We start from the raw sequence: 16175 nt of genomic DNA, 5'->3' as shown, positions 1-16175 counted from the left end.
ACTACAGGTGCCTGCCACCTCGCCTGGCTAGTTTTTTTTTGTATTTTTTAGTAGAGACGGGGTTTCACTGTGTTAGCCAGGATGGTCTCGATCTCTTGACCTCGTGATCTACCCGTCTTGGCCTCCCAAAGTGCTGGGATTACAGGCTTGAGCCACCGCGCCCGGAAATTTTTTTTTTTTGGATCATTAAACATTTTATAAATTCCCAGAAATTTTTTTGAACATTTCAGGGCAAAAAAATGTGATAATAGGCAGACCTGTGTGAAATACATCATTTATATTATGAACTTTAATCTGCACCCATTTAAAATACACTTTAAAAGAAAAATGTTTACACATTATTCATCAACTTTGTGTCTGTTAACATCATCACCATTATTAGTGTCTATTATTATAATATTATCATTATTTTGCTTTATAAATTGACTTTAGTTGGAAAATTTCACCATCCTCAAATCACAAGGATATTTTTCTACATGTCTTTCATTTATATCATCATTTTATCTTTTACTTTTAGATCCCTATACACATTTAGTGTCTCCTTCTAGATAAAGTATAAGGATGTAAGCCAGTTTCATTTAGGGTCTTATAATGAGCCATTTCCTCAATGCCATTTACTAAAGAACCCTGTATGTTCAAATGAAATTATAGCCAAATTTCTCATATATCAAGATCCATATATACCTGGGTTGTTGTCAGAGCTCTCTGTTGACCCATTATTCTTTTTTCCTTTAAAGGCACCCATATGGGTTTTGTAGTCTGTCATACCATATGGTTCATGAAGTCCCACCCCATTAGTCTTCCTTTACAAACATGACTTCATAATTTATAAAATATTATTTATAAATATATATAACATAGTTTCTAAAATAACCTGTAATATTTTTATTATTGCATTAAATGTGTGAATTAATTTGGGAAGAATTCATATCTTAGCTAATTTAAGGCCTAATATTTAAGTCCATGCGTTATCTTTCCATTTATTCAGAGTATATATAATTTTCTCTTTTTCATTGAGCTTAGTGGCGTATAGAGGATCTTTTTAACAGATAATTAGAGCATCTTTTGTTAATTCTAAGATTTTGCATATATTTTGACATTATAACAGGTAGTATCACATATATAATTTCTAGATGTTGCAACTGATATAGAGAAACTTAATTTTATATAAAATACTTGTATTTACAAAATTTATCAGTCTCCATTGTCAGTATTAATTATGAGAAAATATCAAGAACTCATTAAAGTGTTGATCATTTCAACTGCAAAAATGCCAAGATTCTTTGGATGTCAAAAAACGATGGCAAACAAAGGAGAATCACAAAATCAGAAAAAAAGGAAATTACATCACAAAATGAAGGATAATTTTCTTAATAAATAAAAAACTTTCTGAAAATCATTGTTTCATTAAACAAGTATTTGTTGAGCACTACTATATGTATCTTTTGTGACGTGACTTCTTTTCCTTGTCAAAACATTTTTGATGTTCATCCATATTCAAGTAATTCATTTTTGTTTGTTGCTAAATGACATTTCATTGTATGAATATAACAAATTTTACATATCCATTCATCAGTCCATGGGCATTTGAGTTGCTTCAACTTTTTGACTCTTTCAAACAAAACTGTGCAAACATTCACTTACAAATTTTTGTATGAACATATATGTTCATTTTTTTGAGTATATACTAGAAGCAGAATTGCTGGATCATATGGAAAGTCTATGATTAGACTATACAAGCGGGTGTAAACTGTTATCTCATTGTTTTGATTTGCCATTCCAGTCTTTCAGTCTTTCACCATTAAGTATAATATTAGTTATATTTCTTTGTTCTTCTTGTTTTGTTTTTAATTTCCCTTATTAGATTGTGGAAGTTTCCTTGTAGTCTTCATTTGTTGAGTGCTTTTGTCATAAAGAGTTGTGATATTCTGTAACATGCTTTTTTTCCTGCAACTATTTACATTATCATGCATTTTCCTTTTTATTTATTCTATTGATACATTAATAGAATAAATAAAAAATTACATTTTTACATAATGTAAAAATTACATAATGTAATGTAAATTACATTAGTGGATTTTAAGATATTAAACCAACCTTATATTCTTATAATAAATCCCACCTGGTCATGCTATATAAACCTTTCTATATGCTGCTGAATTTAGTGTGATATCATTGTGTTGAAGGTTCTTGTGTTTAGATCGAAAACATAGATTTGCCTATAGTTTTTTTGTGATTTGTCTGGTGGTGGTATTGTTGTATTAATGGCCTCCTAAAATGAGTTGGGAAATGTTCCCTGCTCTTGCATTTCTGGAAGAGGTGGTGAATAACTACTCTTACTTTTGCTTTAAATATTTGTTACAATGCCCCAGTGAAGTCATCTAGGCTTGGGCATTTCATAGTGTTAATTTTCGTTAGTTTAATTACTAATTCAATCTTTTTACTTGTTACAGGTTAGATTTTCTATTTCTTCTTGAATCAATTACAGTAGTTGGTATTTTTCTATTTCCCATTTTATCAAAGTTAACTAAATTTTTTAATTTACAGTTGTTCATAGCGTTTCTTTGTAATTTCAGGAATATTTTAACTCTTATTCCTGATTTTAGTATTTTTTTTGTTAATGTTTAAAACAAATGAACTTTTGGGTTTTTTTGATAGTCTTTATTGTTTATACTTTGTTTTATTAATTTTACTCTTCATTTTATGATTTCCTTCTTTCTACTTATTTTATTTAGGTTTAGTTTCCTCTCTTGTCCATTGTGTTGAGATGGAAGTTTAGACTATTGAGGTATTTACAGCTATAATTTTTTTTTTTTTCCAAGCACTGCATCACCCACATCCCATTAGTTTTGGTATCTATTTTCAATAATCTCAAAGTCTTTTCTAATTTCTCTTGTAATTTCATTTTGATACACTGTTTAATATAGAATGTGTTATTTAACTTCCATATATGTAAATATGTAAATTTGTATGTTTTTTTATGTAAATGTAAATTTACCAAGTTGTTTTTGATGTTTAATCTCATTCAATTTTCGTCAGATAATGTCCTTTTTATTATTTCAATTTTTTGAAATATATTACAGCTTCTCTTATAGCATAGGGTAGCATATGGTCTACCCTGGAAAATGTGCCATGTTGCTGGGTAATGTGTTTTAGAGCTGTCTGCTGTTTCTAGATGATTCACAGTGTTGCTCAAAGGCCAAGTGTGTCAGCGCCGCCTGCGGTGCGTGGCAGCTGCGCGCCCCTTCCCCGTGGCAGAGCTGGCTGGATCCACTGCCTGAAGAGACTCAACTCTGTCCTCAGCTCCGGGGAGGAGAATGTGGCCAGTGGATGCCGAGTTCCTTCTGTTGCCTTCCACAGCCCACAGCGAAGTCACTCTGAAGAGCACCTCGCAGGCCTGCGCTTCTGCTCCTCGTTGCCTTTTAGGCGATTCTGACCGTGACACCCCTTTGCTCCTCCGCTTGTGCCCTCCAATCCTACATTAAGAGAAATGGGGGTCCTGTTTGGAAACAAAATGAGAAAGAATCATAACCTTCAACTTCAAAACACTTCCAGTCTCCTGAAGGTTTTTCACATTCAGAGATCTCCACCCATTTTCCCAGAGTCCTTGAAATGTTTCCTGGAACCGCACCTCTTCCGGTGCCCTGGCTGGAGGCAGCAGCGGGGGCTATTCCTGCGCTCGTGAGCACCCAGTTTGGGGTGGAAGAGTCAAAAAGAAAACCCAGGAACGCCCCACTCTATCGTTCTCAGGGTCCCCCGGCTCCCCCGGGCTTCCTCTCTCCGCCCCTCCTCTTCCTGCGTTTGTTTGATGGGCACTGCCGGAGGTTTCCAGTTGCACCTGCGGGAAGGAGGCAAACGCACGCCTGTTCCATCTTCTTAAGAGCGGAAGTCCGAGGCTTTTTGAATGATCACCAGGTATCACCTTAATTCTCCTTCACTTTCAGCAGTTTTATCTGCCCCACTTCAGGAAGACTGTCTGTGTTCTTTCCTCCATAGCCTGGGCACCGAAGGCACATGCCGTGCATATAAGCTTCCTGTCTCGTCTGAGACTGTAGGTGAGCTGATTATTACTTCAATTTAATCTGCGCGCGTTTCACCCTAGGAGAGACACTGCCCAGATGTGGCAGCTTTTTCTGACAGATGGCCTGAGGCTTTTCTTGCCAGAAAACTTCCAATGCTTACATAAAACCATCCTTCGTGACAACACAGGCTTTCCCATTTCTAGGACGTTGACCTTTACACCTGAAGAGTCATTGAAACCCAGCTGCTGCTAAAGAAGGGAAGATTTCAAAAAATGGAGGGAGAATAGAATCTGGTCTCTCGTTTTCATGTGATTCCAGTTGCTTGATTTAGTCTCACTGGAATGTCTATTTGTGGATAAAGCCCTTAACTCGATTTGCCAAACCCCATAAACTAGGAGCTGAACTGACATTTAAAATTGGAACAGCCTTGAGGTACTTGCATTCTTACTTGCGTCCTTTAAATCCTTCCTGGAACAGGGTTGAGACCATAAAATGTATAAATGCATGAAAACAGGCAATGAACAAAGTATTCATTCCAGCCTCATGTCGAAACCCCTGGAACATGTTTTTTCTCTTGTCTTTCTTTCTGAACTCCATGCAGGTCAAGTCATAGGCCTTTTGCTTTTCCATTTTTTTTTTTTTTTTTTTTTTTTTTTAAAAACATTCTCACTCTGTCGCCCAGGCTGGAGTGCACTGGCGCGATCTCTGCTCACTGCAACCTCCACCTCCCAGGTCAAGTGATTCTCCTGCCTCAGCCTCCCCAGTAGCTGGGATTACAGGCAGGCCCCCACACCCAGCTCAGATCATAGGCTTTGTCAGCTGTACACACAGCCTCCATGTGCACCCAGCCACGGTTAGAGGTTACTGTCTTGACCCTGACACTGACCCTTGCTCTTTGCCATTGTGCCACCCACTCTGCATCCCTGTTCGCAGCAGCTTAGTCTTGCCTCTTTCAAAAGAATGTCAACCCTAATTGTATATATTTATTAGGTACAATGTGAAGTTTTGATATGTGTTTTCATTGTGGAATGATAGAATCAAGCTAAATAACTTATTACTGCACATTTTTTTGTGAAGAAAACATTGAAAATATGTTATTTTAGCAATTTCGAAATATGCAATACATTATTATTGACTGTCGTCACCATGCTATGCAATAGATCACCAGAACTTCTTTAAAAAAAACACACACATTTAACTTTATTTCTTTGTTTTTCACTTAAAGCTTGATTTTATAAAACAAGTTTTTTCAAGAGTTCTGCATCACAAGACATTAAACCGCAGAAATATCCATTGCTTCATAAGTTCAAGTTATATAAACTAAATCTGTAAATTTATTCAATATGGAAAACTAGATGATGATATAAATGTCAAAAGGACCCAGTAGAGCAATATTGCATTGCTTATGGATTATTAGTTACTTACAGGATCTAAACCAAGATTCTAAATATTTAGCCTTCTTTCATTGTATTTTATATTTAAATATCTCCCTACCTGTACTAAGTCAAACTACTTGACCAAAATGTCTGATTTAAGGAAGCATTTCATTTTATAGCAAAAGTTTTTCCATTTGCAGTTACCATCCACAAAGAAATTTATATTATGGTGCTGAACGAAAACCTCCTGGTTCCTTTTGAACAATGTGCAATAAATTCATCATGTCAACCCCATGGTAAGTCAAACAGGTATCAAAAAAATCGGAGTAATTACACAAAGTTCAGTAAAGTATAATATTGGTTTTTCCCATGTAAATATTAACCAATGAAATAAAAACATATCAGCTATAGTTGACTTGGTTTCAGGAAAACCACATTTGAAAATTACGTTATCTTCCTGATGTCATCCTCGGTCATTGACAAAATTTTTTGGGCCACCATGCTGTGAGCTATGTGGATGTAGCAGTAAATGAATGAATGCAAACTTCCTCAGAATAGTCATGAACTGTGGTCCCCACTCTTCCCATCTTCCAGGTACAACCAGATCTTTGCATAAATCAAAGATCAAATGAACAAGAAACTTCCACCAGTGGCAGAAATATCACTAACTGTGGGGCATCTGATCGCAGGATGGATTTTGTCCTGGATCGTTTTCTGAGGCTTTTCTTGGGGTTCACTGTTCCCTTTTCTCTGAGTGAACTATCATCTTTTCTGTGAGTTCAACATCATCTTTTCTCAAGAGTTCACCACTGACATTTCTCTAGGTTCACTGTCATCTTTTCTTTAGGTTCACTGTCATCTTTTCTCTAGGTTCACTGTCATCATTTTTCTAGGTTCAATGTCATATTTTCTTTGAGTTCATGATCATCTTTTCTCTGGGTTCACCGTCGTCGTTTTTCTGGGTTCACTGTCACATTCTCTGGGTGTACCATCGTCATTTCTCTGGGTTCGCTGCCATCTTTTCTCTGAGTTCACTGTCAAATTTTTTCTATGTTGACCATTGTCTTTTCTATGGGTTCACTGTCATCTTTTCTGTGGGTTCACCATTGTCTTTTCCATGGGTTCACTGTCTGTTCTCTCAGTTCACTGTCATCTTTATTCAGGGTTCACCATCATCTTTCCCCTGGGTTCATCATCATCTTTTCTCTGGGTTCACCATCGGCTTTTCTCTGGCTTCACTATCGTCTTTTCTCTGGGTTCACTCTCTGTTCTCTGAGTTCACTGCCATCTTTTCTCTGGGTGCACCATCTTCATTAATCTGTGTTCACCATCGTTTTTCTGGGTTCACTGTCATATTCTCTGGGTGCACCATCATCATTTCTCTGGGTTCACTGTCATCTTTTCTCTGGGTTCACTGTTGAATTTTCTCTATGTTCACTGTCGTCTTTTCTAGGGGTTCACCGTCATCTTTTCTCTGGGTTCACCATTGTCTTTTCTATGGATTCACTGTCTGTTCTGTGGGTTCACTGTCATCTTTTCTCTGGGTTCACTGTCATCTTCTCTTAGGGTTCACTGTCATCTTTACTCTGGGTTCACTGTTGTATTTTCTCAGTGTGCAAAATCGTCTTTCCTCTGGGTTCTATCATCTTTTCTCTGGGTGCACAGTCATCTTTTCTCTGAGTTCACCATCATTGTTTTTATGGGTTCCCTGTCATATTTTTTCTGGGTTCACTGTCAAATTTTATCTACATTGACCATCATCTTTTCTCTGGGTTCACTGTCATCTCCTTTTGGGTTCACTGTCATCTTTTCTCTGGGTTCACCATCGTCTTTTCTCTGAGTTCACTTTTGTCTTTTCTCTAGGTTCACTGTTGTCTTTTCTCTGGGTTCACCATTGTCTTTCCTCTGGATTCACTGTCATCTTTCTTCTGGGTTCACTGTCATCTTTTGTCTGGATTCACCATCATCTGTTCTCTGGGTTCACTGTCTGTTCTCTGAGTTCACTGTTATATTTTCTCTGGGTGCACCATCTTCATTTCTCTGGGTTCACTGTCGTCTTTTCTCTGGGTTCACTGTTGTATTTTCTCTGGATGCAAGGTCGTCTTTTCCCTGGGTTCACTGTCATATTTTCTCTGGGTTCACTGTCGTCTTTTTTCTGGGTGCACCATGATATTTTCTCCAGGTTCATCTTTGTTTTTTTCGTGGGTTCACTGTCATATTTTCTCTGGGTATGCCATCATCATTTCTCTGGGTTCACTGTCATCCTTTCTCTGGGTTCCTGTCGAATTTTCTCTATGTTCACCATCGTCTTTTACTCTGGGTGCACTGTCGTCTTTTCTCTGGGTTCACTGTTGTATTTTCTCTTGGTTCAGTGTTGTCTTTTCTCTGGGTTCACCATCAACTTTTCTGTGGTTTCACCATCTTCTTTTCTCTGGGTTCACTTCATATGTTCTATGGGTTCACCACTGTCAATTCTCTGGGTGCACCCTTGTCTTTTTTCTGGGTACACCATTGTTGATTCTCTGTGTTCACTATCGTATATTCTCCGGGTGCACTGTCATCATGTCTCTGGATTCACTGTCCAAATTTCTCTAGATTCACCATTGTCTTTTCTCTGGGTGCCCTGTCACCTTTTCTCTGGGTTCACTGTTGACTTTTCCCTGGGTTCACTGCCATCTTTTCCCTAGGTTCACCGTTGTCTTTGCTCTGGGTTCACAGTCATCTTTTCTTTAGGTTCACTGTCATCTTTCCTCTGGGTTCACTGTCGACTTTGCTCTGAGTTCATCGTCATCTTTTCTCTGGGTGCACCATCATCTTTTCTCTGGGTGCACCATCGTCTTCTCTCTGGGTTGGTTCACTGTCTTACTATCTTTGGGTTCACTGTTGTATTTTCTCTGGGTTCACTGTCATATTCTCTGTAGGTGCACTGTTGTATTTTCTCTGATTTCACCATCCTCTTTTTTCTGGGTTTACCATCAACTTTACTCTGGGTGCACTGTCTTCTTTTCTCTGGGTTCATCATCATCTTTTTTCTGGGTTCACCATCGTCTTTTCTCTGGGTGAACCATTGTCTTTTCTCTGGGTTCACTGTAAACTTTTCTCTGGGTTCATTGTCACCTTTTCTCTGGGTTCACTGTTGCCTTTTCTCTGGGTTCACCATCATCTTTTTTCTGGGTTCATGATGATCTTTTCTCTGGGTGAACTGTTGTCTTTTCTTTCTCTGGGTTCACTGTCGTCTTTTCTGTTGGTTCACCATCGTCTTTTCTCTAGTTTCACTGTCTGTTCTCTGGGTTCACTGTCGTCTTTTCTCTGGGTTCACCATTGTCTTTTCTCTGGATGTACCATCATCTTTTTTCTCGGTTCACCATCATTGTTTTTCTTGGTTCACTGTCACATTTTCTCTGGGTGCACTGTCATCATTTCTCTGGGTTCACTGTCATGTTTCCTTTGGGTTCACTGTCGAATTTTCTCTACCAACACTGTCGTCTTTTCTCTGGGTGCACTCTCATCTTTTCTCTGGGTTCACTGTCATATTTTCTCTGGGTTCACTCTTGTATTTTCTCTTGGTTCACCGTCATCTTATCTCTAAGTTCACTGTCTTCTTTTCTCTGGGTTTACTCTCTGTTCTCTTGGTTCACTGTCATCTTTTCTCTGGGTTCACTGTCGTATTTTCTCTGGGTTCACAATAGTATTTTCTCTGGGTTCACCGTTGCCTTTTCTCTGTTTTCACCGTCGTCTTTTCTCTGTGTTCACCATCATCTTTTCTCTGAGTGCACCGTGTTCTCTTCTCTGGGTGCACTGTCATCTTTTCTCTGGGTTCACTGTTGTATTTTCTCTGGGTTCACTACCGTCTTTTCTCTGGTTCACTGTTGTATTTTCTCTGGGTGCACTGTCATCTTTTCTCTGGGCACACTGCCATCTTTTCTCAGGGTTCACTGTCATCTGTTCTCTGGGTTCACAGTGACGAGAGTGAACCATGAGAACAGACAGTGAACCCAAAGAAAGATGACGATTAACCTAGAGAAGAGATGACACTGAACCCAGAGACAGGGAAAATACAGCAGTGAACCCAGAGAAAAGACGACGGTTCCCTCAGAGCAAAGATGACGGTGAACCGAGAGAATAGATGATGGTGAACTCAGAGAAATTCGACAGTGAACCCAGAGAACAGACAGTGAACCCAGAAAAAAGACGACAGTGAACCCAGAGAAAAGATGATGGTCAATCCAGAAAAAAGATGATAGTGCACCCCAATAAAAGGCGATGGTGAACCCAGAGAAAAGATGACAGTGAACCCAAAGAAAAATATGATGGTCAATCCAGAGAAAAGACAATAGTGCACCCAGAAAAAGACGATAGTGAACCCAGAGAAAAGATGACAGTGAAACCAGAAAAAAGACAATGGTGAACACAGAGAAAATACATCAATGAAAATTGAGAAAATAAGATCTTGAACTCAGAGAAAAGAGACACTGCACCCAAAGAAAAGACAACAGTGAACCCAGAAAAATGATGACAGTAAACCCAGAAAAAAGATCACAGTGAGTCCAGAGAAAAGACAACAGTGAACCCAGAAAAAAGATGATGGTGCACCCAGAGAAAAGACAATAGTGCAACCAGAGAAAATGCAACATTGAACCCAGAGAATAGATGACAATGAACCCAAAGAAAATACAACAGTGAACCCAGAGAAAAAAAGACATTGCACCCAGAAAAAAGATGATGGTGCATCCAAAGAAAACACTAAATATACCAAGAAAAAATGACAACAGTGCACCCAGAGAAAAGACAATGGTGAACCCAGAGAAAATACAACAGTGCACCCAGAGAAAATATGACAGTGAACCAAGAGAAAATATGACTGAACCCAGGTAAAAAACGACAGTGAACCCAAAGAAAAGACTACCATGCACCTAAAGAAAAGACGACGGTGAACCCAAAGGAAAGATGACAGTGAACCCAGAGAAAAGACGATGGTGAACCAAGAGAGAAGACAACAGTGAACCCAGAAAAAAGATGACAATGAACCCAGAGAAAAGACAACAGTGAACCAACAGAAAATACAACAGTGAACCCAGAGAAAATATGACAACCCAGAGAAAAGACAGTGTGCCCAGAGAAAAGATGATGTGAACCCAGAGAAAATATGACAGTGAACCCAGAGAATCAACAAAGGTGAACCCATAGAAAAGATGATGGTGCACCCAGATAATATACAACAGTGAACCCAGAGAAAAGATGACAGTGAACCCAGAAGAAAGATGATGGTGCACCCAGAGAAAATACAACAGTGGACCCAGAGAGAATACAACAGTGAAACCAGAAAGAAGATGACAGTTGACCCCAAGAAAAGACAACAGTGCACCAGGAGACAAGGTGACAGTACACTGAAAGAAATAAAGATGGTGCATTCAGAGAAAATTCAGCCGTTAACCTAGAGAAAAGATGTCAGTGAACCCAAATAAAAGACGGGGGTGCACCAATAGAAAATATGACAGTGAACCTGGAGAACCGACAATGGTGAACCTAGAGAAAAGATGATGGTGCATTCAGAGAAAAGACGACATTGAACCCAGAGAAAATATGACAGTGAACCCAAGAAAAGATGGCAGTGAACCCAGAGAAAATACAACAGTGTACCCAAAAAAAGATGACATGAATCCAGGAAAAATATGATGGTAAACCCAGAGAAAAAACGACAGTGCACCAGAAAATATACAACAGTGAAACCAGAGAAAAGATGACAGTGAACCTAGAGAAAAGATAACAGTGAACTCAGAAAAAAAGAGACGGTGCACCCAGAGAAAGTACAACAGTGAAACGATTGAAAAGATGACAGTTACTCAGAGAAAACATGACAGTGCACCAAAAAAAAAAGATGACAGGGTACCCAGAGAAATGATAATGGAGCACCTAGAGAAAAGATGACAGTGAAACCAGAGAAAAGACAATGGTGAAACAAGGAAAAATATGATGGTGAACACGGAGAAAAAGCGACCGTGCACTCAGGAAAAAGAAGACAGCGAACACAGAGAGAAGACAACAGTGAATCCAGAGAAAATACAACAAGGTACACAGAGAAAAAATGACAGTGAATCCAGAGAAAAGATGAATGTGCACCCAGAGAAAAGATGATAATGCACCCAGAGAAAAGACGACAGTGAACCCAGAGAAAAGATGACAGTGAACCCATAGAAAATACAACAGTGAACACAGAGAAAATATGACAGTGAACCCAGAGAAAAGACAGCGGTGCACCCAGAGAAAATGCAACAGTGAACCCAAAGAATCGACAATGGTGAACCCAGAAAACATACGACAGTGAACCCAGAGAAGAGATTACAATGAACCCAAAGAAAACACAACAGTGCACCCAGAGAAAATACCACAATGAACCCAAAGAAAAGATGATGATGAACCCAGAGAAGAGACCACAGTGAACCTAGGGAAAAGACAATAGTCACCAGGAGAACAGTGAAATGAGAGAAAAAATGATGGTGAACCCAGAGAAAAGATGACTGTGAAACCAGAGATAAGCCAAAAGTGAACCCAGAGAAAATACAATGAGGAACCAAGGAAAAGACGACAGTGAACCCATGGAAAAGATCATGGTCCACCCAGAGAAAAGACGACAGTGAACCCAGAGAAAAGATGACAGTAAACCCAGAAAAAGGACGACAATGAACCCAGAGAACAGAGAGTGAACCCAGAGAAAAAACAACAGTGAACCCAGAGAAAATATGATGATGAACCCAGAGAAAAGAAGACAGTGAACCCAGAGAAAAGACAACAGTGAACCCAGAGAAAAGACAACAGTGAACCCAGAGAAAAGATGATGCTGAACCCAGAGAAAAGACAACAGTGAACACAGAGAAAAGACGACAGTGAACCCAGAGAACAAACAGTGAACCCAGACAAAAGATGATGGTGAACTGACAGAAAAGACCACAGTGCTTTCAGAAAAGAGATGAGTGTCAACCCACAGAAAATATGACAGTGAAACCAGAGAAAATATGAAAGTAAACCTAGAGAAAACATGACAGTTAATCCGGAGAAATTACCACAGTGAACCCATAGAAAAGAAGACAGTACACCCAGAGAAAGAGAAAAGTTAATCCAGAGAAAAGACGACAAAGAACCCAAAGAAAAGATGGCAGTGTACCCAGAGATAAGACGACAATGAATCCAGAGAAAATACAACAGTGAGCCCAGAGAAAAGATGACAGTGAACCCAGAGAATAGATGAGAGTGCACCCAGAGAAAAGGCAACAGTTAACCCAGAGAAAAGACAATGGTGGACCCAGAGAAAAGGCGACAGTTAATGCAGAGAAAATATGTGGGTGAACCCAGAGAAAAGACAAATGTGAACCAAGAGAAAAGACAATGGTGGACCCAGAGAAAAGACGATGGTGAATCCAGAGAAAAGATGACAGTGAACCAAAAAAAAGACAATGGTGAAACCAGAGAAAAGATGATGGTGCACCAAGAGAGAAGACAATGGGGAACCTAGAGAAAAGACAACAGTGAACCCAGAGAAAAGACGATGGAGAGGCCAGAGAGAAGACGACAGTGAACACCGAGAAAAGACAGTGGTGAACACAGAGACATCACAGCGGTGAACCCAAAGTAAAGATGACACTGAACCCAGAGAAAAGACGACGTGAACATAGAGAAAAGACGATAGTGCACCCATAGAAAATATGACGATGAACCCAGAGAAAACATGACAGTGAATCCAAAGAAAAGATGATGGTGAACTCAGAGAAAACACAGTGAACCCAGAGAAAAGACGATGGTGAACCCAGAGAAGGGACAACAGTCAACCAGGAGAAAAGATGACAATGCACCCAGAGAAAAGATGACAGTTAACCCAGAGAAAATACAAGAGTGAACACACAGAAAAGAAGACGGTGAACCCAGAGAAAAGATGATGGTGAACACAGAGAAAAGACAAGAGTTGACCCAGAGAACAGACAGTGAACCGAGAGAAAAAACGACAGTGAACCCAGAGAAAACATGACAGCGAACCCAGAGAAAAGACAACAGTGCACCGTTATATCGTCTTTTCTCTGGGTGCACTGTCGTATTTTCTCTGGGTGCACTGTCATCTTTTCTCTTGGTTCACTGTCGTCTTTTCTGTGGGTGCACTGTCGTCTTATCGCTGGGTTCACTGTCGTATTTTCCCTGGTTTCACTGTCTTTTCCCTGGGTCCACTGTCGTCTTTTCTTTGGGTTCATTGTTGTCTTTTCTCTGGGTTCACTGTCATCTTCTCTCTGGTTTCATTGTCGTCTTTTCTTTGGGTGCACGATCATCTTTTCTCTAGGTTCACTGTCATTTTTTTGGGTTAACCGTCATCTTTTCTCTGGGTGCACTGTCATCTTTTGGTTCACTGTTGTCTTTTCTGTGGGTGCACTGTCATCTTATCTCTGGGTTCGCTGTTGTATTTTCCCTGGTTTCACTGTCGTCTTTCCTCTGGGTTCGCTGTCGTCTTTTCTCTGGCCTCACTGTCATCTTTTCTCTGGGTGCACCGTCATCTTTCTCTGCGTTTCTCTGTTGTATTATTTCTGAGTTCACTGTCGTATTTTCTCTAGGTTCACTGTCTCTTCTCTGAGTTCACTGTCATTTTTTCTCTGGGTGCACTGTCGTCTTTTCTCTGGGTTCACTGACATCCTTTCTCTGGGTTCACTGTCAAATTTTCTCTTAATGCACCATCATAGTTTTTTGGGGTTTACTGTAACCCTTTCTCCTGGTGCACTGTTGTCTTTTCTTGAGGTAAACTGTTATCTTTTCTCTGGTTTCACTGTTGTATTTTCTCTGGGTCCACCATCATCTTTTCTCTGGGTTCACTGTCGTCTTTTCTCTGGGTTCACCGTCGTCTTTTCTCTGGGTTCATTGTCATCTTTTCTCTGAGTTCTCTGTAGTATGTTCTTTGTGTTCACCAATGTCAATTCTCTGGGTTCACAGTCGTCTTTTCTCCTGATGCACTGTTATCTTTTCTCTGGCTTCACCATCATTTTTTCACTGTGTTTATTCTCTTCTTTTCTCTGGGTCAACCGTCATCTTTTCTTAGGGTTCACTGTCATCTTTTCTCTGGGTTCACTGTCGCCTTTTCTTTGGGTTCACCATCGCCTTTTCTTTCAGTGCACGGTCGTCTTTTCTCCAGGTTCATTGTCATTTTTTGTCAGTGTGCACTGGTTTATTTTCTCTGGGTTCACCATCATCTTTTCTCTGGATGCACTGTTGTCTTTCCTCTTGGTTTACTGTTGTCTTCTCTCTGGGTGCACTGTCGTCTTATCTCTGGGTTCATTGTTGTGTTTTCCCTGGTTTCACTGTCGTCTTTTCTCTGGGTTCTCTATTGTCTTTTCTCTGGGTTCTCTATTGTATTTTCTCTGGGTGCACTGTCATCTTTTCTCTGGGTGCACTGTCATCTTTTCTCTGGGTGCACTGTCATCTTTTCTCTGGGTGCACTGTCATCTTTTCTCTGGGTGCACTGTCATCTTTTCTCTGGGTTCTCTATTGTCTTTTCTCTGGGTTCTCTATTGTATTTTCTCTGGGTTCACTGTCATCTTTTCTCTGGGTGCACTGTCATCTTTTCTCTGGGTTCACTGATGTCTTTTCTCTAGGTGCACCATTGTCTTTTCTCTGTGTTCACTGTTGTGTTTTCTCTGGGTTCACTGTCATATTTTCTCTGGGTGTGCTGTTATATTTCCTCTGAGTGCACCATCATCTTTTCTCTGGGTGCACTGTCATTTTTACTCTGGATTCACTGTTGTCTTTTCTGTGGATTCACCATTGTCTTTCCTCTGGGTTCACTTTCGTATTTCTTCTGGGTTCACTGTCATCTTTTTTCTGGGTTCACTGTTGTACTTTTCTGGGTTCAGTGTTATAGTTTGTTTTGGGTTCACCTTCAACTTGTCTCTGAGTTCACCATTGCCTTTTCTCTGGGTTCACTGTCATCTTTTCTCTGGGTTGACTGTTGTCTTTTCCCAGGGTTCACTGTTGTCTTTTCTCTGGGTGCACCATCATCTCTCTGGGTTCACTGTCGTCTTTTCTCTGGGTTCACTGTCATCTTCTCTCTGGGTTCACTGTCATCTTTTCTCTGGGTTCACTGTTTTCTCTTCTCTGGGTCCACTTTTGTATTTTCTCTGCGTGCATCATCATCTTTTCTCTGGTTTTACTGTCATCTTTTTGGGGGGTTCACCATCAAATTTTCTCTGGGTTCACCATTCTTTATTTTCTGGGATCACCATTGAATTTTCTCTGGTTTCACCATCCTCTTTTTTCTGGGTGCACTGTCATCTTTTCTCTGGATTCACTGTCCTATTTTTCCTGGGTTCACTATTGTACTTTTTCTTGGTTCATTGTTGTCTTTTCTCTGGGTTCACCATCATCTCTTCTCTGGGTTCACTTTTGTATTTTCTCTGCGTGCACCGTCATCTTTTCTCTGGATTCTCTGTCATCTTTTCTCTGGTTTCACTGTCGTATTTCTTCTGTGTTCACTGACATCTTTTCTCTGGGTTCACTGTCTCTTTTCTCTGGGTTCTCTGTCACCTCTACTCTGGGTTTGCTGTCGTCTTTTCTCTGGGTTCCCTGTCATCTTTTCTCTGGGTTCACTGTTGTCTTTTTTCTGGGTTCACTGTCATCTTTTCTCTCATTTCCCCATCGTCTTTTCTCTCAGTTCACGGTTGTTTTCTCTCTGGGTTCACTGTCATCTTTTCTCTGGGTGCATTATCATTTTTTCTCTGGGTTCACCATCGTCTTTTCTCTGGGTTCACTG

This window comes from Chlorocebus sabaeus, chromosome 13 (assembly GCF_047675955.1).
Source record: "Chlorocebus sabaeus isolate Y175 chromosome 13, mChlSab1.0.hap1, whole genome shotgun sequence".
Taxonomy (NCBI): Eukaryota; Metazoa; Chordata; class Mammalia; order Primates; family Cercopithecidae; genus Chlorocebus; species Chlorocebus sabaeus.
Note: the sequence above shows the minus strand (reverse complement) of the source record.